At 46.3% G+C, this 26,065-nt stretch overlaps 1 long non-coding RNA gene across 1 annotated transcript in view; it reads right to left on the bottom strand.

The window, feature by feature from the left end:
• Positions 1 to 2,608, bottom strand: part of LOC115894189 — a 35,741-nt gene extending 33,133 nt beyond the window's left edge. The window contains exon 1 of the long non-coding RNA XR_004054196.1: positions 2,358 to 2,608. This is a non-coding gene — a long non-coding RNA (uncharacterized LOC115894189). The remainder of the gene's footprint in view (positions 1 to 2,357) is intronic.
• Positions 2,609 to 26,065: the final 23,457 nt, after the last annotated feature.

Below are 26,065 nucleotides of genomic sequence, written 5' to 3'. Positions count from 1 at the left end.
CAACTTGATTGGATTGAAGGATGCAAAGTATTGATCCTGGGTGTGTCTGTGAGGGTGTTGCCAAAGGAGATGAACATTTGAGTCAGTGGACTGGGAGAGGCAGTCACACCCTCGATCTGGGTGGGCACCATCTAATCAGCTGCCAGTGCAGCTAGAATAAAGCAGGCAGGAGAAGATGGAAAGAGCAGACTCGCAGAGTCTTCTGGCCTTCGTCTTTCTCCTGTGCTGGATGCTTCCTGCCATCGAATGTCAGACTCCAAGTTCTTCAGCTTTTGGACTCTTGGACTTCACACCAGTGGTTTTCCAGGGGCTCTCGGGCCTTCATCACAGACTGAAGGTTGTACTGTTGGCTTCCCTACTTTTGAGGTTTTGGGACTCAGACTGGCTTCCTTGCTCCTCAGCTTCCAGATGGCCTATTGTGGGACTTCACCTTGGGATCGTGTGAGTCAACACTCTTTAATAAACTCCCCTTCATATATACTCTAGAGAACCCTAATACAAATGTCCCTAATATAATGTCCCTCTAGAGAACCCTAATACAAATACTAATATTCAGAAAGCAATAGTAATATACAAAAAGCAACAAGAAAACAACACATATTGATGATTCTTTAGTTTGGGAATTTAGCATAAGGGTGTCATATGCTCTACATAATGATGTTTGGAGTTTTTGCCTTACTCATGCATTACTTTTATAATCAGAGAACATTTTTTAAAAGGTATTATCGTTAAAAAAAAAAAAAAAGATTGAGTTTAATTTCCCTCCCCTTGGAACATAAGGCAGGTTTAGTGACTTGCTTCTAATGAATGCTATCTAATACCAGTGTGCAGAAGTGACACTGTGTGACTTTCAAGAATAGACTGAAAAAGTGCTCCAACTTTATCTTCTCTCTTGGGATGCTCTCCCTTGGAACCCAGTCACCATGCTGTGAGGAAGCCCAAGCAACCCACATGGAGAGTCCACAGGCTGAAGTCCACGTGGAGAGGAACTGAGACCCCCAGCCAATAGCCAGCATTCACCACCAGGCATGTGACGCAGCAAGCCTTCAGTGATCTCAGCCCTCAACCTTTTAGTCTCATAGCTAAGGCCTCAGACATCATGGAGCAAAACTAAGGCATCCCCCATGTGCCCTGAACAAGAGGTGGGGGCAGTGTGGACAGTGGAAGGAGTATTGATATAGAAAGATCTGGGTTCAAATCCTGTATCTGCCTCATATTAGTTTTGGTACCTTACATGAGTCACTTACTTCCAAACCTCGGTTTCCTCATCTCTTATGAACTGAGATGTTGCAGAGCTCAGAGCAAAATCCCCAGCATAAGGTCTGAGACATAGTAGATGCTTAATAAAGCATAAGTGAGCTCATCTGACAGCCCATCCAATCTTTAGACAGCTTTAATTGTTAGAAACACTTTCTTCTATGTGGATGAACTGAATTCTGCCTGCCTGGAATGCCCACCACAGACTCAGTCTTTCCCTGGCAAGGAGGGACAGGGGCAGGACCACGCCTCCTCCCTCAGCAGCCTTCGGACACCACTCCTTCCTGCCTCCACCCTCTGCCTGGTCCCTTTCCTACTCCCCACCAGGAGCCTTCTGAAGATGCAGAGGGCCTGTGTGTTGCTGGTGAGCCAGGACACATTGAAAGCTTTGTTTGCATGGTAACTCCTCTTTGAGTCAGTTCAGCTGCTTCCGTCAATACAGCCCTCAGATAAGATGCTGTAACTCAGAATGTCTGGCTCAAAAGCAAACTGCTACAACTGAATCATACATCCTGCGTTAAAGTCCACCCCCTTCTCTCCCATGCCTGGCCTCGCCACTGCACAAACAGAAGCCGAAGGGAAAGGTCCAATTATTCCATGGAGATTTAGCTACTGTATTGACAAAACTCAGCGTTAATTCCCAGAAAGCATTCAAGCCCCGAGGTGGGGGTGGGGGCGGAGGGAGGCAGCGAGAGAGGAAGAGCTGGCTGTGTAACTGGGTGAGAGTCATAGCCGCTTTTCAGCTGAGTCTGACCTAGTTTAATGAAATCAGGTCATCTGTGAGCTCTTCATTACCCTCAGACTAAACAGGACCCAACAGAGCAGCCAATGTCCCCTGGCCTTTCAGAATCCTGCTCATTCGTATTATGACATTTTGATGTTGGGTCTTAATGCATGTTGACTTAGTGGCCTGGCCCCTCCAAAGGTAGTAAACAGCCTGGGTAAAGGCTGGGAAGTAAACAAGAGGGCTGATTTAAAAACTACACACACAAAGGCAGTGTAAATACCCCAGGTCCCTAGCCTGCATCCTCGGGGAAAGCAGCAGACAAAAGGCCTGGAGTGTCCACGACCATTACGGCTGATGGATGGATGGAACTCACCTATTATCCTCCTGCCTTCTCACATGGAACTCGCAGCTTCAGCAGATCTTCAGGGCAGGGGGCGGGATTGGAAGGAAATGAAATTGTCAATTTAGGGACAGTATGGAGGATTCAAGGGCAAATTGCTCCCCAGCAACAATTGTAGAGGACAGGGACAGTTAACCCCCTTGAGACTGTCCTATGGGCTGGTGATGGCTTTATTTGATCTGCTGCCCAATCTGCATTGTCCTGAAACCAAAGCCTGTGGTCAGGGAGGCTGAAAATGATCCTTCTTCTCTCGGTGGATGCTCATTAATTGAACGAATTTTACAGAAGTAGATGATATCTGTGGGTTCCCTGCTCCTATCAGACAGCCAGACTATCAGGCTCAGAAAGGGTGGGGTACTATATCAGTGCTAAACACCACGTAGGTGCTTTAGTACATAGGTGTTTCAAGGACTGTGTATTTGGCATGTGCTGGTGGTACTAGTGGTATTTTTAACTTAAGATAAATTTACCAATGGGCCCAGGCTGGTGAGAGCTGAGAATCAGGGGAGGCAGGAGGGAATTCCTATATACACTGACTGCTCTTTGCAGTCCCTAGACAGGTGTGGGGTCTAGAGTCGCACAGTCTGATGAATTTGGTCTGGGTTTGACTAACGGTGTGTTGGCTTCTGCCTCTCAAGCAATGGCACGAGGTCAAAAAATCCCCTCACCTTCCCTCCTCCAAAAAACTTCGTTCCTTGCCAGTTACCTAATGTAAGTACCCTGTTCAGAGATATGTGAGGACTGCACAAAGGTGGACTGGGAGGAATAAAACATTAATCGTGGGTGACTGCAGGCAAGAGATGTCCCTTCTACAGGTTTTAGTTTTTCCATGTGTAAGATAAGGAGGTTTAATCACATAATCTCTAAGGGCTTTCTAGGGAGGGCATTCTAATTTTAAGACATCTTGAAGCGAATCTCTGCCTCCCCCACCCCAGGTAACTAGGCTCTTTTCAGAGCAGATGTGCCCTGAACAAGCCATTTCTCTGGGCCTTCGAGGGATCCACTGCTGACCTTGACTTCCTTAATCCCAGGCTCCGACGCTCATCTGCTCACTCTCAACCCCCTCATCTGATATTAGCATTTGGCCTACATCTATTGTTTCCTTTAATGATTAGTAAACATGGTTGAACAGAGCAGAAAACCAGTTTCCTTCCCAAGGGCAAGGGACTACTATTCTGTCCCTCTCCAGAACCAAGGGAATGAAAGGTATTGAGCCTGTGTCTGCGTCTGGCCTGACATCCAGACTTTGGCTCTCCGTGGAGGGAAGCAGGACCCCGACAGCAGAATGACAGCTAAGACTCTGCTTTAGCCTATCTCTATTGTCTAATCAGGAAAATGGCAGGATCCAGCCTGTCTCTACTATCTAATCAGGAAAATGGCAGGATCCAGTTTCCCACTGTGTTGGCATTGATAATATGTATTAGTGACAGTGTCTGCAGTAAGACAATTGATTTGAAAGACAGTTTAAGAATTGACTAGTATTCATAATCCCAGCACTTTGGGAGGCTGAGGTGGGCAGATCACTTGAGCTCAGGAGTTCAAGACTAGCCTGGGCAACATGGCAAAACCCCTATCTCTATGAAAAATACAAAAATTAGGCCGAGCATGGTGGCATGTACCTGTAGTCCCAACTACTCAGGAGGCTGAGGTAGGAGGATCACTTGAGCCCAGGAGGCAGAGGTTGCAGTGAGCAGAGATCATGCCACTACACTCCAGCCTTGGTTACAGAGCCAGACCCTGTCTCAGAAAAGTAAATAAATAAAATAAAGTAAAATAATAAAAAAAGAATTGACCAGGATTCAAGTGCTTAGAATTACAGAATGGTAATTATCTCCACATGCATCCTAATTTATAGGAATGCCAGAGAGCTTGATGGCGTATAAGTTTCAGCCAGTCAAAGTTGAGAGCCTAAAAGAACATCTCTAATCAGAGTACCGGAAAAGCACAATACCAAAAGAAAACCTACAGAAGTTTGGTCAAGTGGTTCCCAAACCTTTAGTCACAAAACCTTTTTTAGCAACAAAAGTCTACATGAAAATCAAATACATAAAATGGGACCAAGTGGAACTGTTCAGGTGAAACCAAGCAAGGACCCAGAGCCCTACCTCCCTTTTCCCTCATTCCGCCCCCTCCCCGAGCCCCTGAGGCCCTCGGCACCCCATGGAACTTCAAGAGTTTAAAGAGCAGTGACCTATTCCCACCTCCTCAATTTGTAGATGAAGAAACCAACTTCTAGAAAGATGAAACAACTTGACAGATGCCGTGTGAGTCAGAGCCAGAGAGGCACTGGATTTTCATCTCAGCCCCAAGTGATGCTAGCTCACCATCACATAAGTGCCTGCTTTTCTTTTGTCTTTTTTGTTTTTTTTTTTTTTTTTTTTTTCTGAGATGGAGTCTTGCTCTGTCGCCAGGCTGGAGTGCAGTGGTGCGATCTTGGCTCACTGTAACCTCTGCCTCCCCGGTTCAAGCAATTCCCCTGTCTCAGCCTCCCAAGTAGCTGGGACTACAGGCGCACACCACCATGCCCAGCTAATTTTTTGTACTTTAGTAGAGACAGGGTTTCACCATGGTGGCCAGGATGGTCTCGATCTCCTGACCTCGTGATCCACTCACCTCGGCCTCCCAAAGTGCTGGGATTACAGGTGTGAGCCACCGTGCCTGGCCAAGTGCCTGCTTTTCAATGATGCCCTAACCAATCTGCATTGCTTCCTTCCATTTAGAAGCTAATTCAAAAAGTGTCCTTTATTAGAATTGAAATGAAGTTTCAGCTACGATAAGATGGAAAGGCACAACATTGGGAGTGGAAAAAAGCTGACCTGGAATTAGGAGGACGTGCTATTACTTTAAGTCATTTTCTTTTCTGGAAACTGTCATCCTCATCTGTCAGCTCCAGCGTTGTATTGCAAAGTGGAAGACACCAACATCAGCAATTTCAAGATTTATGCAAATTTTAAATCTAAACGTCATAAATTAAATCCCCAAAGTCATCTCCTCTGTATTCTCTCGTAAATTCCTATGAATTACACAATACAGCTAAAATAGAAAACTCAATAGAAAGACTAGGAAATAAGGAATCTTCAAACATCCTTTTTTTAAATAACAAAGAGTTGGAACATGGGAAAGAAAAGATGAAACGTCAGGATCAATCCAGAATATCTAATGCCTGACTAATGCTAATTACAGAAAGATAAAACAGAGGGGAGAAATTATCAAAGACATAATCATTTTTTTTGGAAAAATTTTCTAGAAGGAAAGAACATCAGTTCCAGGATTGAAAGTATACAGAGAAAAAATGAGAAAACAGCCACAGTAAGTTATATCAGAGTAAAATTTCAATACATTGGGATAAGGAAAAAAATTTAAAGCCTCTATGGAAAAAAAATTAAAATTATCTTCCAAGGATTGGACCAAAATGGCATCAGACTTCTTAACAGCAACACAGAATATTAGAAAACAAAGAAGCCACACCTTCAAAATTCTAAAAGTAATTTTAACATAGACCACTATACCCAACCAAACTAGCTAAATAATGTGAAGATAGAAGAAAGGAAATTTTACTTAGGCAAGAACTCACAAGTTTTATGTTCTGTGTACCATTTCTTAGGAAGCTGGAATAGGTTATACTCTACCGAAACAATAGATTAAACAATAAATAAGCAAGCAAGTAGGCTAGGAACAGATTGGCTGTCTTAGTATGTTTGGGCTGTGATAACAAAATGCCTTAGACTGGGGAAGTTATAAACAATAGAAATTTGTTGTTCACAGTTCTGGAGGCTGAAAAGTCCAAGATCAAGGCATCAACAGACTCAATGTGTTGTGAGGGCCCATTCCTCATAGATGCTGCCTTCTATGTATACTCACATGGTGAAAGGGACAAACTAGCTCCCTTGGACCTCTTATAAGGGCACTAATGCCATTCGTCAGAGCTCTGCTCTCATGACCTAATCACCTGCTAAGGGCCCCACTTCTTAACCCCATTGCATTGGGAATTAGGTTTCAACATACAAGTTATAGAGGGACACAAACATTCAGAACACAGCAACTGCCGGTGCAGAAAGGCTACAATCATTAGTTGTGTAGCCTAAACAAGATAGGCTAGGTCAGGCTGTAGCATACAACTACAGAGGCTGTCTTCTTGTTACATGTCAACTGTGGGTAGGCTATAGCTCTGCTCCTTGTCCTCTTTATCCCAGATCTGACTTGATGTAGCATTCTCTATCTGAAACACTGACAACTGTCATGGCACAGAATTAAAGAGACCATGATAAACCATTCCCTGGTTCTAAAGTTCCTTCTCCAGAGTGACACACACTACTTACACTTCTACTTACTTTTCATTGGCCAAAGCAAATTACGTGACAAAGTCAGATATCAAAGGGACACAGAAATATAATCCCCGTGCAAGAAGGTGCAGTGAATACGTTTAACAAGCAGTCTACCACATCCCAGGATGACAGCTGCATATTAGGCTCAAAAAACAGTCATTCAGAACCAGAGCAGAAGATGGAGCACGATGGGAGGGAGTTTTACAGTTAGGAAAATGCAGATTGTCTGCTTTGTATAAGCACTGGCAAAAGAAAATGATTAACAAGCATTAATTTTAAAAAAATATGTACATAGTACTATTCAAGTCAAAAGAGAAAAAAAATGAAGAAATTATTAGCTCCAAAAGAAACAAAAACATTCTATTTTAAAAGGGAGGTACTCCATACAGTACTTGGTTCTTCAGTGAACAATATTTTCATAGTAAAAACGTAAATACTATCAATTTAACTTCAAATTGTAAAGCAAGCATTATGGGGAGGATAGAAAGAGAGGAAGTGGGGGGAGTAGCTATGAGAGATTGAACTCCTCAAGTCTACTCAAGTCATATGATGGTTAAGTATTCTTTCCTGGATTCTGGTTCTGCAATATCTCACTCTGTATTCTGGTGCTCCATCAGGAATCTGTAATACAGCCAGGCACAGTGGTGCATGCCTATAATTCCAACACTTTAGGAGGCCAAGGTGGGAGGATTGCTTGAGACTAGGAGTTTGACATCAGCTTGAGCAACATAGCAAAACCTCGTCTCTTCAAAAAATTTACAAAATAAAAAAATTAGCCCTTCATGGTGGCATGCACCTGTGGTCCCAGCTACTCCGGAGACTGAGGCAGGAGGATCACTTGTGTCCAAGAGGTCAAGGCTGCAGTGAGCCATGATTGTACCACCACACTCCAGCCTGGGTGACAGAGAGAGACTCTGTCTCAAAAAACAAAAAGAATCAGTAACACATGTTAATCCACCAGAAGTGCACCTGCAGTCAATATGCACAATGCCTGGCATTAATAAACCTAAAAATACCAATAGAAGCATGTAGAAAATGGAGAAACCAACTTAAAGTGCCAAAATGTGCTGCCTTTAAGGAGGTGGGAAGGGATAGAGCAGGGGAGTAGAGTATGGATCGTAAATAAATAAAAAATGTTTTTTCTTAAATGATTAATTCTCAAGGCATCCAGACATCATAAACAGAACCTGACATTATAACCACCCTAGCAGCAATGCTATTTTTCTCTGATGATTCGGAGGTGCTTTCAGGCCTGGCCATGACTGAGGTCGTCTTTCTGAACACCATTCCTTATTCTTTCCCAATTTGTTAGTCTTGTAGGAATTGATTTTATGTTAGCCCTTCTAAAACCCAAAGAACCTATGTCTGTTTTGGTCAATGCCCAACCCTTTCGGAGATTCCGCTACTGATGCTGGCTAAGTCAGTGGCTTTCCCCTTGCTCCTCAGCTGACCGAGAAAGCACTAAGTGCTTCCAGCCCAGTCAGCAAGCCAAGCCGTGGTTGTGGAAATAAAGCTGTGGGAAGACATTGGCTGAAAGTATCGAAATAATGGAAGCGACTCCCTGGAACTCAGAAGCTACAGGTCATCGTCTCAAATATCACTATGCGGAAGGTGAGCCAAGCTTTCAGAGCTGGAAAATTTTCCTGGGGTTGTTTTCCCCAGAAGGCTGGGCAGATGTGCATGTCTTTAAACACATTTTACCTAGGGATAAAAGACAGCCAATCCTTCCAATCATTTATTATATAATATATCCATATGATGATATCTTTTTTTTTTTTTTTTTTTTGAGACAGAGTGTCTTTCTGTCTCCCAGGCTGGAGTGCAGTGGCACGATCTCGGCTCACTGCAGCCTCTGCCCACCACGTTCAAGCAATTCTCCTGCCTCAGCCTCTCAAGCAGCTGGGACTACAGGTGCCTGCCACCACACTGGGCTAATTTTTGTATTTTTAGTAGAGACGAGGTTTCACCAGGTTGTCCAGGCTGGTCTCCTAACCTCAAGTGATCCACCCGCCTCGGCCTCCCAAAGTGCTAGGATTACAGACGTGAGTCACTGCCCCCAGCAATACCTGCTATAAATATTAAAAATCACAGTCAAGACATTGAACTATGACTAGAGTATATGTTCGTAATGATTATACTCATGTATTATATTATTAGTGTGTTTGGACATAGTTAATGGAGACCTAATGACAGTTGATATATAACAAGAATGCATAATAAAGGCCTTGTATGAGCGAGAACTCATATAAATTTAGATATGCTGAAGGTAATGATGAGATAGGCCACCGATTATGAGATGTTATGCTAATAGAATCAAACTTAATAAATTTCTTGAAGACTCATAAAATGACTATAGATAAAATGACTATAGATCAGAATTTAGCCCCAGTTCACCCACCAATTAACTGAATGATATTGAGCAAATGTATTCACCTCTTTGGCCTCAGTTACCCCATCTGTGAAATGAAGTTACTAAATGAGAAAAGTGACTTACAGTTTTTCGTGAAGCCCTACACCAGTATGGGGGCAGATGGGACTATTGAAGCCAGTGGGGTTCCTTGTCCTCCATACCAACCCTTTTGTCTAAATACACAATTATACAATCTCTAAAATCATTTCTGATTGTATTTACATAATTTCAATATAGACAATTATACAACCAGCTCATTTTCCTTCTTGCCTTGCAATCAAGAAGCTCAACACAGGTAGTTCTCACCTGCAATTCTACCTTATCCCAACTAGCTGTGATTCTGTTCTCTCTCCCCACACAGGATCTTCCCATGTCTCTTTTCTCTAGTCTTGAATGGTCCTGTTTCATTGACATGACAATTCAAACTCCTCCGATTTTTTTTTAGAAGAGCAGAATTTTAATGACAAGGTTTAAGCGCCATTTGGGTCAAAGTCAAGACTGGTTCTCCAACCATCCCACCATGGACACTCACAGGAAACTATTAAATGAGTAAAAATCTGGAAATAATCTGTGGAAAATACACGTACCCTTTATCTGTCTGGTACCTAAATGGCTTATTACATAAACAAGCAGAAATATGTATAACATACCCCCCATGTCTATTTGGGGCCCGTCTATGCCGTTTATTTTTCTCAACCAAAGAATAAATGCAAGGTCCTCATCCAACCCAAGGTTTAGAGATCATATATACAGGGAGATTTGCCAGTGGATTTACTCAAGAAAAGAAGAAATGAAACTGTTTAGCTCAGTCTTCCCATCAGGAAGGAGATTTTGTTAGAGAGTTTTAAAATAATAATAATAAAAGTTTAAAACTCTGTGGATTGTGGGCCTTCCATTTGAATTCTGGTTCTGCAATAGCTCATTCTGGTGGATCTCTACCTAGAAAGAGCAGCAAACATTGTGCACTGGATGCTTATAAATGTGTACACCAGTCAAGTGGGGAGAAAAAATATTCACCAGGATATAGAGTCGTCAGGAAGAAGAAATGGACAGTATTCCCTCATCAGTCAAACTGGCTTGGCCTCAGCCTGAGCTGGAATCCATCCCCTGGTCTTCTACGTCAGCTCTTTCATGGGTCCCTAGGAGCTAGGATTGCAAATTGGTATCCTCTGTTCATCCCAAGGCCAGAGAGAGTGTCTATATGACATGAAAGTGAGCTACCCAAAGGTGCACTGCTCTACTGAATTCTGGCGTTCACCCTCCACCACATTGCCTGACCCAATGGGCTTCATCAGTCTTTTCCTTCCTAGACTTTCCTGCTGCATTAGACACATTGACCATCACCTCGTTCTTGAAATCAACTTTCTCTCCTTGAGAGCAGGTCCTCCTATGTCTCCGGGTTCTCCTTTGCAGACACCTTTACGCGTCCCCTCCTCACTACCCCCACATGTTGGTGCTCCTCGGGGTTCTGCCCTCAACCTTCTTCTGTTGTTGCACATGACCCTGACGGATACCATTCCTTTTCTATGACTTCAACAACCACCTACACCTCCAATTTCTCTCTTCTGTATTTAAAAACCTTCAGTTCAACTGCTTGCAGAATATTTTCTTAGATTTCTTACCTATGTCCACCTATGTCAAATCCTGGGAGCGCAAACCTGAACTTATCCTTTTTCCCCAAAAACCTCTCTCATCATCTCTTGTGTCCTCTTTTCCAATGAATGGCATCAACAGCCAGCCAAATATCTAAGTCAGGACCCTGGGAGTCAGCCTAGGCCCTCCCTTTGCCACCCTCCTCCAGCCAACCGCAGGGTGATGCAACTCTTGGACCAAGGTATTTCTCAAATCCTCCCTTTGTTCACATTCCCCTGCCACTGTCCTGCTGGTTCAAGCCAATGTCTTCTCTCACCTGGAGAAGTAGGAGAGCCTCCTCCCTGATCTCCCTACCCCCAGACCCTTTCCTCCCAGCTGTCCTGGCATCTTCTGTCAACAGAGCATATAACGGAAGTCTGGCCGTATTCATTTGGGCTGAGTTGATTCATCCTTCAAGATCAAATTCAATTATCACTTCCTCTGGGAGCCCTCCCTTGATTCCTAATCTAAATTAATTCCCCCTCCTCCATTTTCCCAAAGTCCTTTGCATAAGTTCGTCCCATCATAGCATTCCACACTTCTGTAATTATTTGTTTACTTGTGGCCTCCTAGTAAAACTCTCAGCTCCTCTGACACAAAGTCTGGTCTTCTATCTATCTATCTATCTATCTATCTATCTATCTATCTATCTATCTATTTATTTAGAGACAGAATCTCACTCTGTGGCCAAGGCTGGAGTGCAATGGCACGGTTTCAGCTCACTGCAAACTCTACCTTCCGAGTTCAAACGATACTCCTGCCTCAGCCTCCCAAGTAACTGGGATTACAGGCGACCACCACCACGCCCGGCTAATGTTTGTATTTTTAGTAGAGATGGGGTTTCTCCATGTTGGCCAGGCTGGTCTCGAACTCCTGACGTCAGATGATCCATCCACCTCAGCCTCCCAAAGTGCTGGGATTACAGGCATGAGCCACCGCACCCAGCCTCTTCTGTCTTTTTAATCCTTAGCATCTTATACAGTACCTGGCACGAGGTTGTGCTGAATGCATCAATACAAGCAGTGCAGGGAGTGGAGGAGTCAGGGGATCTGGGCTGCTCTACCAGCCCCACCATGAACCTGCTGCATGACCCGGGACATGCCAGTTTAATTCTTTGAGTTTCAGTTTACTCATCTGCAAAATGAGCTGTTTCATTTATTGAAGACAAATTTGGTTTGAACACCCACTTTTGTGTCAAGCACAATGCTCCACCCAGGGCCTGTCATAAATGTAAACTGGTCCTTCCCTGTTCTGAGAGCTTCTGGTCGAATCACATTTTCGTGGCTCAGTTGTGCAGCAGGGACAGATGGCTCACTTCTAATGCATTTGCCGTATCTCATCTATTATTTATGTGCCCCCTGCCCACCTCTCCTGGGTCTCCTGAGCTCTGAGAAAAGTGCATTTCTAATCTCAACTAGGTTTCTCTATCACACAGTATTGCAGGGGTAGAAAAGTGGAGAAAGACACACTTCACCAACACACAGGTTTTCCAGGGATACCCTGCCTTATGGAATACATCGCATTGCCTTGAGTTCTGCATGCACCAATCAGCCTTTTCGCGGGGATTTTAGCTCCTAACTCCACATTTTCCACATTCACTGAGAAATAGTTTGATCCTCACTTGGCTGCGAGTGTCTGGGCTCCATTCTATCGCTTGAGCCCCTTCGCTCTTCCCTGCCCAAAGTTGTGACGTGTGGGCCATTGTCAGGAGGACTTCAATGTTTACATCAGTAGAAATTTACTATAATGAGCACATTTTTAATTTTTAAAAAAATCATGTTCCCAAACCCAGAGTCCAGAGTTGAACAGAGTGAAAGCCCTTGCTTTCCTTACTGTAGAGTTAGCAAGAAAAGTAGGTGATTTGAGCACGACTAGGGGCCTCCTCCTCCCACTTTCATCTCCAGCTCTCTGGACACTTTCCTGAGTCATTTAGTCGTAGTAGGTGAACTGGGAATTCTATCAGCAGGAAAGCACTACAGGCAACAGAAAGGTGATTGGTGTCCACTAGTTAAACAGACCTAGGCAGAGAAGCAGACGATCAGTAACCCCAATACCGACCTTCACGACGAAGCCGGGCCTGAGAAGTAGCAAGGATGAGGCACTGGTGCCAGTGGTATTGAGACAGGGACAGATAAAAAAGAAGCTAAATGTTCATCTTCCATGGTGCAAAGTGTACAGATTGTTCCTAAAGCTGTCACATCAAGAAACAATATGTTGCTGAAAGGGGAGGAGGAAATTAACAAGATTCAACCAGGAGAGTTAAAAATCACTGCCTCTGGGGAAAAGGAAACAAGGAGAAAGAGGCTGGGGAAACTGCTGTTTTTCTCAAGAAGCCTTGGGGACGTTTTAAATAGTATGCATGTATAACTTTAATAAAAGTTAAAAATGGAAGGGGGAAAGGGAGGGGAGGGGAGGGGGGAGGGAGGGGAGGAGGGGGGGAAGGGAGGGGAGGGGAGGGAAGGGAGGGGAGGGGAGGGAGGGGAAAGGGGGAGGGGAAGGGAGGGGAGGGGAGGGGAGGGGAAGGGAGGGGAGGGGAGGGGGAGAGGAGAGAGGGAGGGGAAGGGAAAGAAGGGAGGGAAGGGAGGGAGAAGGGAAGGGAAGGGAAGGGAAGGAGGAAAAAGGAAAGAAGAGAAAGAAGGAGGAGGAAGGGAGGGAAGGAGGAATAGGGAAAAACAAGAGAGAGGAAAGAAGAAAGAGAGAACGAGAAAAAGAAAGAAAAAAAAAAAAAGGACAGACAGAGCAGAAGAAGAAGGAAGGAGGCGAAAGAAAAGAAAGAAAGAAAGAAAGAAGAAAGGAAGGAGGAAGAGGAAGGGAAGAGAAGGAAGAAGGGAAGAAGGAAGGAGAAAGGAAGAGAAAGAAAGAAAGAAGAAAAGAAAGAAAGAAAGAAAGAAAGGAAAGAAAAACGAAAGGAAAGGAAAGAAAGAAAGAAAGAAGAAGAAGAAAGAAAAGAAGACAAGAAAGAAGAAAGAAAGAAGAAAAAGAGAAAGAAAGAAGAAAGAAGATAGAACAGCAAAGAAAGAAAGAGAAGAAAAGAAAGAAAAAGAGAAAAGAAGAAAGACAGAAAAGAAAAGAAAAGAAGAAAGAAAGAAACAAGAAAAGAAAAGGACGCAAGAAAAGTAAGACAAAAGAAGATAAGAGAAGATAAAAAGAAAGAAAGGAAAGAAGGAAGAAGAAAAACGAAAGAAAGAAGAAAGCCCGAGAAAGACCAGATGAAAGAAAGAAAGAGAAAAAGGAAAAAGAAAAGAAGAAAGAAGAAAGAAATAAGAAATATAAGAAGAAAAAGAAAGAAAGACAAGACCGATAAGAAGAAAGAAAGAAAGAAAAAAAGAAAGAAAGAGGAAGAAAAAGAAGAAAAGAGAAAGAAAGAAGAGAAATGAAAAAGAGAAAGAGAGGGAAAGAAAAGAAAAAAGAAAGAAAGGAGGGAGGGAGGGAGGAAGGGAGGAGGGAGGGAGACAGGGAGGAGGGAGGGAGGGAAGGAAGGAAGGGAAGGAGGAAGGAAGGAAGGAAGGAAGGAAGGAAGGAAGGAAGGAAGGAAGGAAGGAAGAGCGGGCAGAGGAAAGGAAGGAAGGAAGGGAGGGAGGGAGGGAGGGAGGGCGGAAGGAAGGAAGGGAGGGAGGAAGAAAGCCTCACGAGACTTTATTAATTGTCAGTGTGGCAATGTCAACACCCTGAGCCACTGGCCGTGGCAGCACCTAGTGGAAATACCTTCCAGTCCCACCCTCCAGTCCTGTGAGAATGATCCCTGCCCTCTCACTCTGCTCTTGTCCCCTCCCAGATGCAACACCTAGATTGGGATTCACCTTGAGAAACCCAGGTGACTTTGAACTTCGGCAACACTGTATACTGCAGATGGTACCAAGCTTGGTTCAGTTCAGCCCCAGCCAGAATACAGAGCAAAGCCCCATGTTCTTGCAGGAATCCTTGGTGACTTTCTCATGGGTACAACCCACTCCTCATCGACTTACAGGAATCTAAACAAGAAAGTGCCTCCCCTGTTGGAGGCAGCAAATCTTCCTTTATGGGTGAAATCAGCCATACCCAGCAGCAGAGAACAATTTCTCTCATTACACCAATTCCTGGAGCTCTTGCCAGTGGCAGCTGTTGCCCCATTAGGAAGGCATTTTCCACGGTGTAACCCACCCTGCCACCCGCCAGGCTGCCGACAGCTTCGGAGCTGCAGCCAGAAACAGCTGGAACGGGTCACTGAAACCCATGGGCTGTGGCACTCAGGGAAACATTAGTCCTCCAGATAGGGTGTCTCCTGCCTCCCATGGGTATAGCAGGAAGAGCAAAGCAGCCTGGGCATGGCAGTGGCCGAGCTGCAACAATGGGAATCCCTCGGCAGTCCATGTACTCACCCACTCTTCTGCTCTCTCACACACGCGTGCTCACATAAATACACCCGGCATCCGTGAAGAAGAGCTGGAGTGCTCAGTGGCACTGGGGCAGACCCCAGCCTCTGGTCTTGATATGTCCAACAAGATGCATTGCCCTTCGCCACAATATCCACGGACTCAAGGGAAACACCACTGAGCAGACCTTAGATTCCTCCAGCACTTTTACTCGCAAATGGAACAAGGAATTTTTTTTATTTTATTTATTTATTTATTTTTTTTTGAGACAGAGTCTCGCTCTGTCACCCAGGCTGGAGTGCAGTGGCGTGATCTCAGCTCACTGCAAGCTCCGCCTCCCGGGTTCACACCATTCTCCTGCCTCAGCCTCCCGAGTAGCTGGGACTACAGGCGCCGCCACCACGCCCGGCTAGTTTTTTGTATTTTTTTAGTAGAGACGGGGTTTCACCGTGTTAGCCAGGATGGTCTCGATCTCCTGACCTCGTGATCCGCCCGTCTTGGCCTCCCAAAGTGCTGGGATTACAGGCTTGAGCCACCACGCCCGGCCAGGAATTTTTTTTAATCTCATGTCTAGGGAAAGGATGGAAGTGTGCTTCTTTTGGCTTAAATGGTGAGATTTGGGAGGCACCATAGTCTTCTTTTACAAACGCTCACCATCTCCCTCCCTCCTCCCCTGCCAGAGTCATTCCTGGGAACCCCACTGTCCTAAGAGTATCACTTAAATTTTGGTCAAAGATTACAAATACTTGATTTGAACATCCCAGTCTTGAACAGACGGCTTGTTCTTGCCCGGCAGACTGCCCACCAGGCTCGGAGTGCTCGACTGCATTTTTAAAATCCCCCGGAAAGCTCCCTGCATTGTGAGCAGGTCCTGCTGACCAGGCTGAGTTTTACAGCCGAGCTCTCCAACAATGCCATTTACTGCACACGAAAGATCACAGCCAGCAGATGCGGGCGGCCTCGCTCTGGCCTCTTGAAATTGCATCTGTTTTGAAATGTGACTCGACTTCAATCCAGAGCTGACCATAACATCCATGGCATGGACGGGAGGTGTTTACTAGATAAGCTTTTGATATTTGATGTTTGCTAATCATATTAAAGGCTTGAAACAAAATCCCAGCTACAATAAATCCTCACAATTGTACACATGAGGCAGGAAATGCCTAAGAGCCCTGCCTGGGGGGAGTGATCCAAAACTCAGGGCACAGAAAGGAGATTGAGGGTCTAGAAACCAAGAAAACAGGGGCCTGGTGACTGGGGTGAATTATTTCTGTGACTCGCAATGGGGAAGTCACTTCCCCTCTGGACCTCACTTTCCCTATCTGAAAAAGTATGGCCCAGATATGCTATCGTCCTTTTCCTACTTACAGTCCAGGCACAGGGAGGTCAGGAGTCTTCACATAGCAGCACTGAATGTGAATGTATGAATAGTCACGTGGGCATGAATCCGATTTTGTGGCAGCTCCCAATTCACTTTCCTCAGTTGATCCTGACTCCATGACAACCCCAATGCTTGGGTATCAACCAGAGATCAACAAATCACAAGGAACTTCTCTGCTGCATTAAGAATGGAAGGCGGCCGGGCGCGGTGGCTCAAGCCTGTAATCCCAGCACTTTGGGAGGCCGAGATGGGCGGATCACGAGGTCAGGAGATCGAGACCATCCTGGCTAACACGGTGAAACCCCATCTCTACTAAAAAATACAAAAACTAGCCGGGCGAGGTGGCGGGCGCCTGTAGTCCCAGCTACTCAGGAGGCTGAGGCAGGAGAATGGCGTAAACCTGGGAGGCGGAGCTTGCAGTGAGCTGAGATCCGGCCACTGCACTCCAGTCCGGGTGACAGAGCGAGACTCCGCCTCAAAAAAAAAAAAAAAAAAAAAAGAATGGAAGGCAAATATTTGGGCTTGAAAGTGACTCTGGAGGGTCATCTCAGCCACCTCTCAGGTCCTAGTTGAACAGCCAAGCCCTTGATGTCCCCTGCCCATGCATCATGCACCAACGTCACTCACTACCTCCCTGAAACCATACCATACCCACCCAACCCCCCATGCAAGATGGTTCCCTAGATTCTCTCCTACCTTAATCATTATCATGCTTTAGGCTTAACTTCAAACTACACTTAAAAGCAGACGGAATCTAAATCCCAGGGGATCAGAGAGGGCTGGTCTGTGTTGTCTCCACTGCTGTTCTCCCGTCTGGTTTTACTTTTGCCTGGCCCTGCTTCTCAGAACCTAGCCAGCACTCTATCCTTACTAATTCCTATTAACCTGACCTAATGACAGCTACCAGTAATGGTATAGGATGTGACCTTCCCAAGATGGTCTACCTTTGACAGAAAGACCTGAGACCTAAGGGCCTTCAAGTTTCTGCAGAGTTGGGGCTATCATGGTGGAACAGCAGGCATCAATGAGCAGGCCTTTCTAGGCAAGGTAGTCTCCCCTGCCACCCCAAAAATCCTAGCCATCTAAGTCCCTAGCTTATTCGGTCATCTTGGGGCTCTCAGGGTTTCCCTGAACCATCTGGTCAGAAAATACATATCATCAACCTTTGTGAAATCTCCATTTAGCAACAATGGGAAGATTTTCTCATAGCCACGGAACCTAAAAGTGTTCACTGAACTGGTGCCAAGCAGGTGGAAGACATGTCAGAAGGGCACAGAAGCTCACCTCCCTAGGAGCCAAGCCAGCCCTATAAAAGCCAGCTTTGCCTCCAGGTCTCAGACCTGTAAAACCCCTCGGCAGCGTGCAGCAATTGGCCACCTGCTTTATCCTGGGGAGAGAAGATTCTCATTGGTACCAGCACAGGACATCAGTGAAGCAATTTCCTTTGTGGGACTAATTTAGTGCTCACTCACACAATGAGGACTGCCTGCTAGGCCATGTCATTAACCAAACTGGCCAATTTAAAACTGGATGGTCACAGCCACTGCTCACAACCAGGAAAACGTCTCCCACCAACAAAGAAAGAAGCAGTGAAGTCAGGTTACCAGTTAGCTAAGAAGAATCCTGCAAACATGAGCTGTTTCAGGCACTTTGCAGACAAGACCTCCTTTAAATTCCTGTGCCTACCTCTTTGGAGTCAGGGTTATAATTCCCTCTTTGACAGACGAAACCCAAGAATTTAAAAGGAATAAGAAGTAGAAGCAGGATTTGGGCCTGATTCTCTGACCTTACAGTCTAAACTAGACCGTCAAACCACTTGGCCTCCCACTGTGTCCTAAGAAGTTCGAAGATAGAAATTAGGCCATTTTAACATTTTGCAAAACCCTGGATAGACTCACAACTTTCTCCATGTCAGCTCGGGCACTGCAGGTGCTGACACACCCCAAGATTCAGTGCGACCTGATGGCTCCAGTCAGAGCCTCAGGGGAGTTGAACTCACTGAGAAACCTGCCCTTGGGTCTGAGGTCCACCATCACCCCCACCTCCAAAGTTTCCTTACATGGTTGTCTGTTTCCAAGGTCTCTTCTTATGGCCTCAGGCCGTCTCCTGCCAAGGCATGGACCAGCTATAGTCCGCAGCTGCTAGAGAGGAGTGAGAATTGTCCAGCCCCTGTCTTAGAGTTTTGTCATGTTTTCGTTGCTCCTATTTTGTGTTTTAACTTTTTTTTTTAACATATTAATAAAGTTTATCTTTTCTTTGAGTGCAGTGGTGCAATCATGGCTCACTGTATCCTCCGCCTCCTGGGCTCAAGCGATCCCCACACCTTACCCTCTCAAGTAGCTGGGACTACAAGTGCACATACCACAATGTTTTTGTATTTTTTGTACAGACAGAGTTTCACCATGTTGCCCAGGCTGGTCTAGAACTCTTCGATCTACTCTCCTCGGCCTCCCAAACTGCTGGGATTATGAGTGTGAGCCAGCCCAGCAAGCCAAGTTTGTCCTTTTTATTAGCAAAGTAAAATTGTTTTTACATTCCCTGTAGTTTCATCAGCCAAAGACAGCCACCATTAATACTTCTTTCTAGCTTTTCCCTATGCATAGTTGCATGTCTGTTGCTCTATGAGACTGTGCGTGTTCACCATTTTGACTAAATGCATAATTTGACCTCTTGGTGTCTCTCCCCCATAGTATTATGACATAACCATTTCCATTTGTTTTTATAAAGTCTTCACAAACATCCTTTCAACCACTGTCTGAAAACCTATTGTCAGGATGTAATAGCGTTTACACAGTGAATCCTCTCGTGTTGGATCTTTAGGTTATTCCCAATTTTTCCCTGTTATAAACAGTGCTGTAACAAACATCCTTGTTTATATATCTATTTTCTCCAGAAAGATTTCCTGAAGTTGAATTACTAAGTCAAAGGGTATGAATAGTTTAACATCCTTGATCACTGTGTCCAAACAGTATTCTAACTATTTAAGTATATTTTTAATATTGACTTAGAGAGTGTCAAACAGGAAGGAACTTTGCAGTCAGCTCCACCCCTTCCAGATGAGGACTCACAGTAGTGCCGGGCCACTGTGATCCGGGCCAGTAGTCACCACTCACTCAACAAAATGCTCCCCTCCACCCCACTTCCCCCGCAACCCTCCTCCCCCACTCCACCCCTGCCAGTTTGACTCACTTCCAGCATTTGGCCTTTGCTCAATTCTTTGCTCTTCTCTTTCCTCTGCCTGGAACATCCTCATGCTGTCTCCTGGCCCATCTCTCCTTGCGGAGAAAGCCACAGACTTTAAAGCCAGCTGGCCCTCCTCTGTAGAGCGCTGCCTCCCTGTCTGTGTTGGGACAAGGATGGGGCCCCCAGGGATGGAAGCGCCCCTGGTGAGACACACCCACCCCCTCTGGGCAGGAGCTGAACCACACTGCAAATGTTCCCCCTACCTGGCCCCAGCCCACTGAGAAACACATTCCTCATTCCTTCCCCTGCCATCCACATGGGGCACGGTGACAGCTAAGTCAAACATCCCATGGTGAGGCTGTCATGGAGAAAGGAGGAAGCTTTCCAGCCTGAGAGACCCAGGTTCCAATCCCAGCTTCAATTCCTACAGGGAGAGGAGAGACCCCAAGAGAGTGGCACGGCCTCCCCGAGCACCAGCTTTCCCCTCCTTGTGAGCGCCCTGGTAACTTCCCTGCAAGGGACTGTGAAAAGCCGATGGCTGTAGGCACTGCTCCCTGGTCCTGTTACCTGGGCACCTGACTCAGTTTATCCACCCCAAAGGGTCATCAGTGAGGGGCAGACAACGGGGTAGGTGAGCAGGAGAGAATCAGAAATGGCTGCCCCCGCCTACAACAAATGGCTACAGGGTAACTGGACGTCTTTGCCAGGAAGCAATGCGTACCAAGACGCTAAGCCTAACTGTGTAATTATGCTGGGATTCCTTCTAGTAATTAACTTTTCCTTATGAGAAAGGAAAATAATTATCTTTCTGCCTCAGATCCACACAGCGCATTCGGCGGCATCTATTCACATATCCGGGGAGTGGGGTCGGGGAGAAGACGCCGCCTGACTGAATGTAGGACTGTCCGGAGGCAGTGAGTGTTCTAGAAGGCTACTTGCAGCCGGGCGCGGTGGCTCACTCCTGTAATCCCAGCATTTTGGGAAGCCGAGGCAGGTGGATCACCTGAGGTCAGGCATTCGAGCCCAGCCTGGCCAACATGGTGAAACCCTGTCTCTACTAAAAATACAAAAATTAGCTGGATGTGGTGGCGCACGCCTGTAATCCCAGCTACTCAGGAGGCTGAAGCAGGAGAACTGGGGGTTGCAGTGAGCTGAGATGGCGCCATTGCACTCCAGCCTGGGCCACAGAGTGAAACTCTGTCTCCAAAAAATAAAAAAAAGAAAGAAAGAAAGCTACTTGCACAGACCAGGCAAACCATCCTGGAGGATGGTGGAGCTTCTCCATGCTGCTAGGGAGTTTATGAGGGACAAAGGTAGGTCCTGCTGCAGAGTGGTATGTGCAAATCTGGTGTCCAGAGCTGCAGTCTGTCAGGAGGTCATGGTCAGACTGGGGCCCATGCCCAGGACACAGTGGGAAGTTCCAGCAGAGGCCATGCTGATGGGGCTGGGCATGGAGGCTCACGCCTGTAACTCCAGCACTTTGGGAGACTGAGGCGGGTGAATCACCTGAGGTCAGGAGTTCAAGACAGGCGTGACCAACATTGTGAAACCCTGTCTCTATTAAAAATGCAAAAAATTGGCCGGGCGCAGTGGCTCAAGCCTGTAATCCCAGCACTTTGGGAGGCTAAGACGGGCAGATCACGAGGTCAGGAGATCGAGACCATCCTGGCTAACATGGTGAAACCCCGTCTCTACTAAAAAAATACAAAAAACTAGCCGGGCGAGGTGGCAGGCGCCTGTAGTCCCAGCTCAGGAGGCTGAGGCAGGAGAATGGCGTGAACCCAGGAGGCGGAGCTTGCAGTGAGCTGAGATCCGGCCACTGCACTCCAGCCTGGGTGACAGAGCGAGACTCCGTCTCAAAAAAAAAAAAATGCAAAAAATTAACTGTGCCGGGCGCGGTGGCTCAAGCCTGTAATCCCAGCACTTTGGGAGGCCAAGACGGGCGGATCACGAGGTCAGGAGATCAAGACCATCCTGGCTAACATGGTGAAACCCCGTCTCTACTAAAAATACAAAAAACTACCCGGGCTACCTGGCGGGCGCCTGTAGTCCCAGCTACTCGGGAGGCTGAGGCAGGAGAATGGCGTGAACCCGGGAGGCGGAGCTTGCAGTGAGCTGAGATCCGGCCACTGCACTCCAGCCTGGGCGACAGAGCGAGACTCTGTCTCAAAAAAAAAAAAAAAAAAAAAAAAAATTAACTCGGTGTGCAGATGCACACCTGGAGTCGCAGCTACTTGAGAGGCTGAGGCAGGAGGATTGCAAGAACCCAGGAGGCGGAGGTTGCAGTGAGCCGAGATCGGGCCACTGCACTCCAACCTGGTTGACACAGCGAGACTTTGTCTCCAAAAACAATAAGAAACCACACTGATGGGCTCCACAATCCCCACCCTGAAGGGGTGCTGCCGAAACAAGGGCCAGGGCCTACTCGGGGTCCAGCCTGGACTCCTATGCCAACCTCCTCCCTGTTTCCAAGGTCTCCCCAATTAAGCCACCTGCCTTCTGACCTTAAACACAACTCTCCAGCCCTCCCCTTTTCCTCACCTGGTAGTTCTTTAACTTTTAAGACACATTCAAGGAGCCAGGCCTGGTGGCGTGCGCCTGTAATCCCAGCACTTTGGGAGGGCAAGGTAGGAGGATCACTGGAGCCCAGTTCAAGACCAGCCTGGGCAACATAGCAAGAGCCTATCTCTTAAAACATTTTTCAAAAAATACAAAGGGAAACTTTCAGTGTAATCTTGCCCAGCAAAGCTTTTGCTTTCTTGACTACCCCCAAATAGGGTTAAGGCCCCTCCCAAAGGTTTCCCTAATATGTTTTTTCTCCCTCATGATAGCACTTCCCAGGTGGCCTCATCAGAGACCCTCACGAAAATAATTTTTTTTCAGAGCAGAGCTCGCCCTGTATTCATTTTTATAACTCCTAAACCTAGCATGGTGCCAAGCACTTAGCAAAGCACTTGTGTAATGAAGAAATGAAAATAACTCGTTAACTGAGAAAGAATTAATTATAGATTGGAAATGAATGAATGAAGGAGAATGTACTAATGAAACAACATAAGTTTACCTTTTGGACAGTGTTAAGTCTGCGCTGAAAAGGTGCAGCTAATCGACCCATAATAGACTCCACCCTGCTGGAGAGGGGACTCTAGGTAGATTCCTGAAGGGCTGGCACAGAGCACAGGCAGAGTGCTGGCTGGCTGCCGGTGGGCGAGCCCAAATTTCCTGAAGAGGCATAGAGACAAATGTCAATAAAGTGCATCCGGTTGTCGAGAGGCAGACAGAAAAGGCTGTATTTAATTTGCTGTTCGATGCTTCAATGTAGTTTCCTCAAAGCCATTAATTGGAATTTGAATTGAGATTATTCACTTTGGAGGAAATAGATTAATTCTCCCAGGCTATACAATATTGCCTAATAAATTTGGTGTGGTGGACATTTTATATCTGTCTCAGTAAGTTTAACCTTTTCTTTAAGGTCCAGCTCCTTCTCTCTCTGTGTACGATTAAACATTCATAAGGGCTGACCTGTCAGGACACCTCCTGGTGGGTCGTGAGTTCTCCCCTGTGTACCTGTCACCACCACCAGACTACGAACCCTACGAACCCAGCACGGGCAGGACTAGAGTCTTTTACCGTCTGCTTTCCCAGTGCTAAGAGCAGTTCAACAGTCATCCAGAGAAGGGGTTCCATTCCTGTTTGTACAAATAAGTGAGCAAATAAATCAATCCTTTCATGTTTTAAAAACTCTCCAAACCCTTTCCCGTACCTCCACCACCTCTCAACATCTTAGACGCCAATCGGAAGAATTTGGTTCATAAACCTTATTCATTCCTGTCTACTCTATAAAGCTCCTTCTAAAAACATCCGAAGTCACCCTGCTCCTGGCTGGAAGTGACTGAACACTACCCTTCATTGTTCCAGGCTGTGCGGTGGGGAGGGAGGCTCCAACAATACAGAAAGCAAGGCGCCTGTCCCCAGGAGCTGGTGGTCACCTTGGACCTCAAGGTAAGGGGAAGTAGCTGGGCTGTCGGCAGCTGGCCACCGAAGTGTTGTCATAGACCTGCAAGCCCCGTGCTACAGGGATAGGAAAGAGTGACATTAATGTGGAGTTTGGGGAGAACTTGTGGAGGACGGAGTGAGGGGGTGGGCAGGGCTGAACATCCCAGGGACAACAAGACTGTCCTGCAAGCAAACAGAAAGTCCCAGGAAATGCTCTGGGGCCAAGCGTGGGAGACAGACAGGCCTGGCTCACTGGGCGGCTGTGGAGGGCTGGAGGCCTTATAGAGAGCTCCTCCCGGCTCTTCCCCGAGGGAAGAAGGCCCCAGGGCCCTGAGCCTTTGATTTCCAGGAGGAGAGGGGGTTCTGATGGAGAGAAAGACTGAAATGCCTCCCACTGGAGCCCACCCCACCCTGTTCTCCAATCCCCCACACACCGCCCCCGGTTAGGTAACCCCTCCCCATGCCCGGGGCCCAATCCTGCGCATAGGCTCACCCTCTGGGTGGCGGGTCCGCAGGGCAGCTGGGAAGCTGGGCTGGAGGTAGGCAAGATCAAAAGGCCTGAATAACCTCTGGGGTCACAGTGACAAAATGCTTATGGGCTGGAAGAGGATGGAGCCATTAGAGTAAGGAAATGAACGCAGGCTTTTTCCCCCTGAGTAGGCACAATGGGAGCCAATGGGGAGGGAACAAAGCTGGCCCACTTGGGCGGGAGGCAGGGCTGTGGGGAGCAGGCCCTGTTCTTTGGCCCGGGAGTTAATGTCGACCGGTCACACAATGGGAGCGCTGACCCAGCTGCGGCTTCGGAGTGAGAACACTGCGAGGTCAGCGCAGCCTGACCCCCAGCGAGGTTAACCAGATCAAAGCCTCGGCTGATTGCCCAGCCCACGGGTGCCCCTAATTGCCGTAAAATTGAAGTTTCCCCCAGCATTTGCCCAGCTACCTTTTCAGGTAGCCCTGGAGCAGGGGTGGGAACCACCAAGGTGGGGACCCCCCAGTCCTTCATCACGCCAACTCTGTGACCTCATTCCTCTGCCTGGATGGCTCTGTTGGGACCTTCACCCACCCACCCTTCCCAGCGCACCCATCACCCTTCGTGGCTTTCGCATTGGGTTTTAGGACGCAAAAACAACATTCTACTTTTAACTCGTGAAAACGTTGAGTCAGGATCTAAAGAAGCGCAATAGCCACCCTTTCCATGACTTTTGCTCTGCCTATTATAAAAGTCAGGCATACCCGTTTTAGAAAGCAGAGAAAAGCAAAAGGAAGAAAATAACAAGCATCTCACAGACAAGCACTTACTGACATTTGCGGTGTATTTCTTGCCAGGCTTTTTATATGCATTTGTTTTTATATAGTTGGGGTCATTTTGTGTTTATAATTTCACACCCTGAATGTTTTGAGTTAACAGTATGTCCTAAGAATATCTCATATGATCAAAAACTCTCTGTAGGGCCAGGCATGGTGCCTCACGCCTATAATCCCAGCACTTTAGGAGGCCAAGGCGGGAGGATTGCTTGAACCCAGCAGTTTGAGACCAGCCTGGGCAACATGACAAAACCCCATCTTTACAAAAAAAATACAGAAAAAAAACAAAATTAGCGGGGCATGATGGTGCATTCCTGTAGTCCTAACAACCTGGGAGGCCAAGATGACAGGATCGTTTGAGCCCGGGAGGCGGAGGTTAAAGTGACCCATGATTGTGCCACTGCACTCAAGCCTGGACAACACAGCAAGACTCTGTCTTAAACAAACAACAGCGACAACAACAACAAAAAACTCTCTGTAAACATGCTATTTAATATCTACATCAGGTTCAGGTTCCACTGCAATCATACCTAGAATAGCACAGGATGGACCATAGTGTAATTAAGCATTCACCTGTAGGGTTTTTTTTTTAATACAAATACTTCTGTAATGAACATTTTTGGTATAAATGTTTGTCTGGGTCCTGATTATTTCTTTGCAATAGATTTTCTGGAACATATAATGGGATTATCAATTATGATGTCTTAAAGGAATTTTTATTTCAATTTTTAAAAATTATTAAGAACCAACCTGTATGATGATTACTGAGGACATAATGACCAATAGATATGGCACCTACCTTGGGGAGATCCCATGACATACACCACACCACTCTAAACCTCATGAAAAATGGGTTATCATTATCATTCTGTATGGGAACAGTTCAATTAAAAACTACAGTATAATGTTGCAGACCATTTGGGGCAAATCTTCCCATAACCTGTGACTTTCCCCACAGTGCAGAACTTGAGTGTTCTTTTGACGTTTAAGCATCGTTTACGTAGCACACTTGATCTGTGAACCTCCCCCTTCTTGGGGTCAAACTTATGGAAAATGAGAGGGTTGAGGCAAGGTGCGTTTCTGCCACCTCCTCTGCCAGG

Source organism: Rhinopithecus roxellana, chromosome 17 (assembly GCF_007565055.1).
Source record: "Rhinopithecus roxellana isolate Shanxi Qingling chromosome 17, ASM756505v1, whole genome shotgun sequence".
Lineage (NCBI taxonomy): Eukaryota > Metazoa > Chordata > Mammalia > Primates > Cercopithecidae > Rhinopithecus > Rhinopithecus roxellana.
The sequence above is the reverse complement of the archived record's forward strand: the minus strand, read 5'-3'. Positions and strand labels throughout refer to the sequence as shown.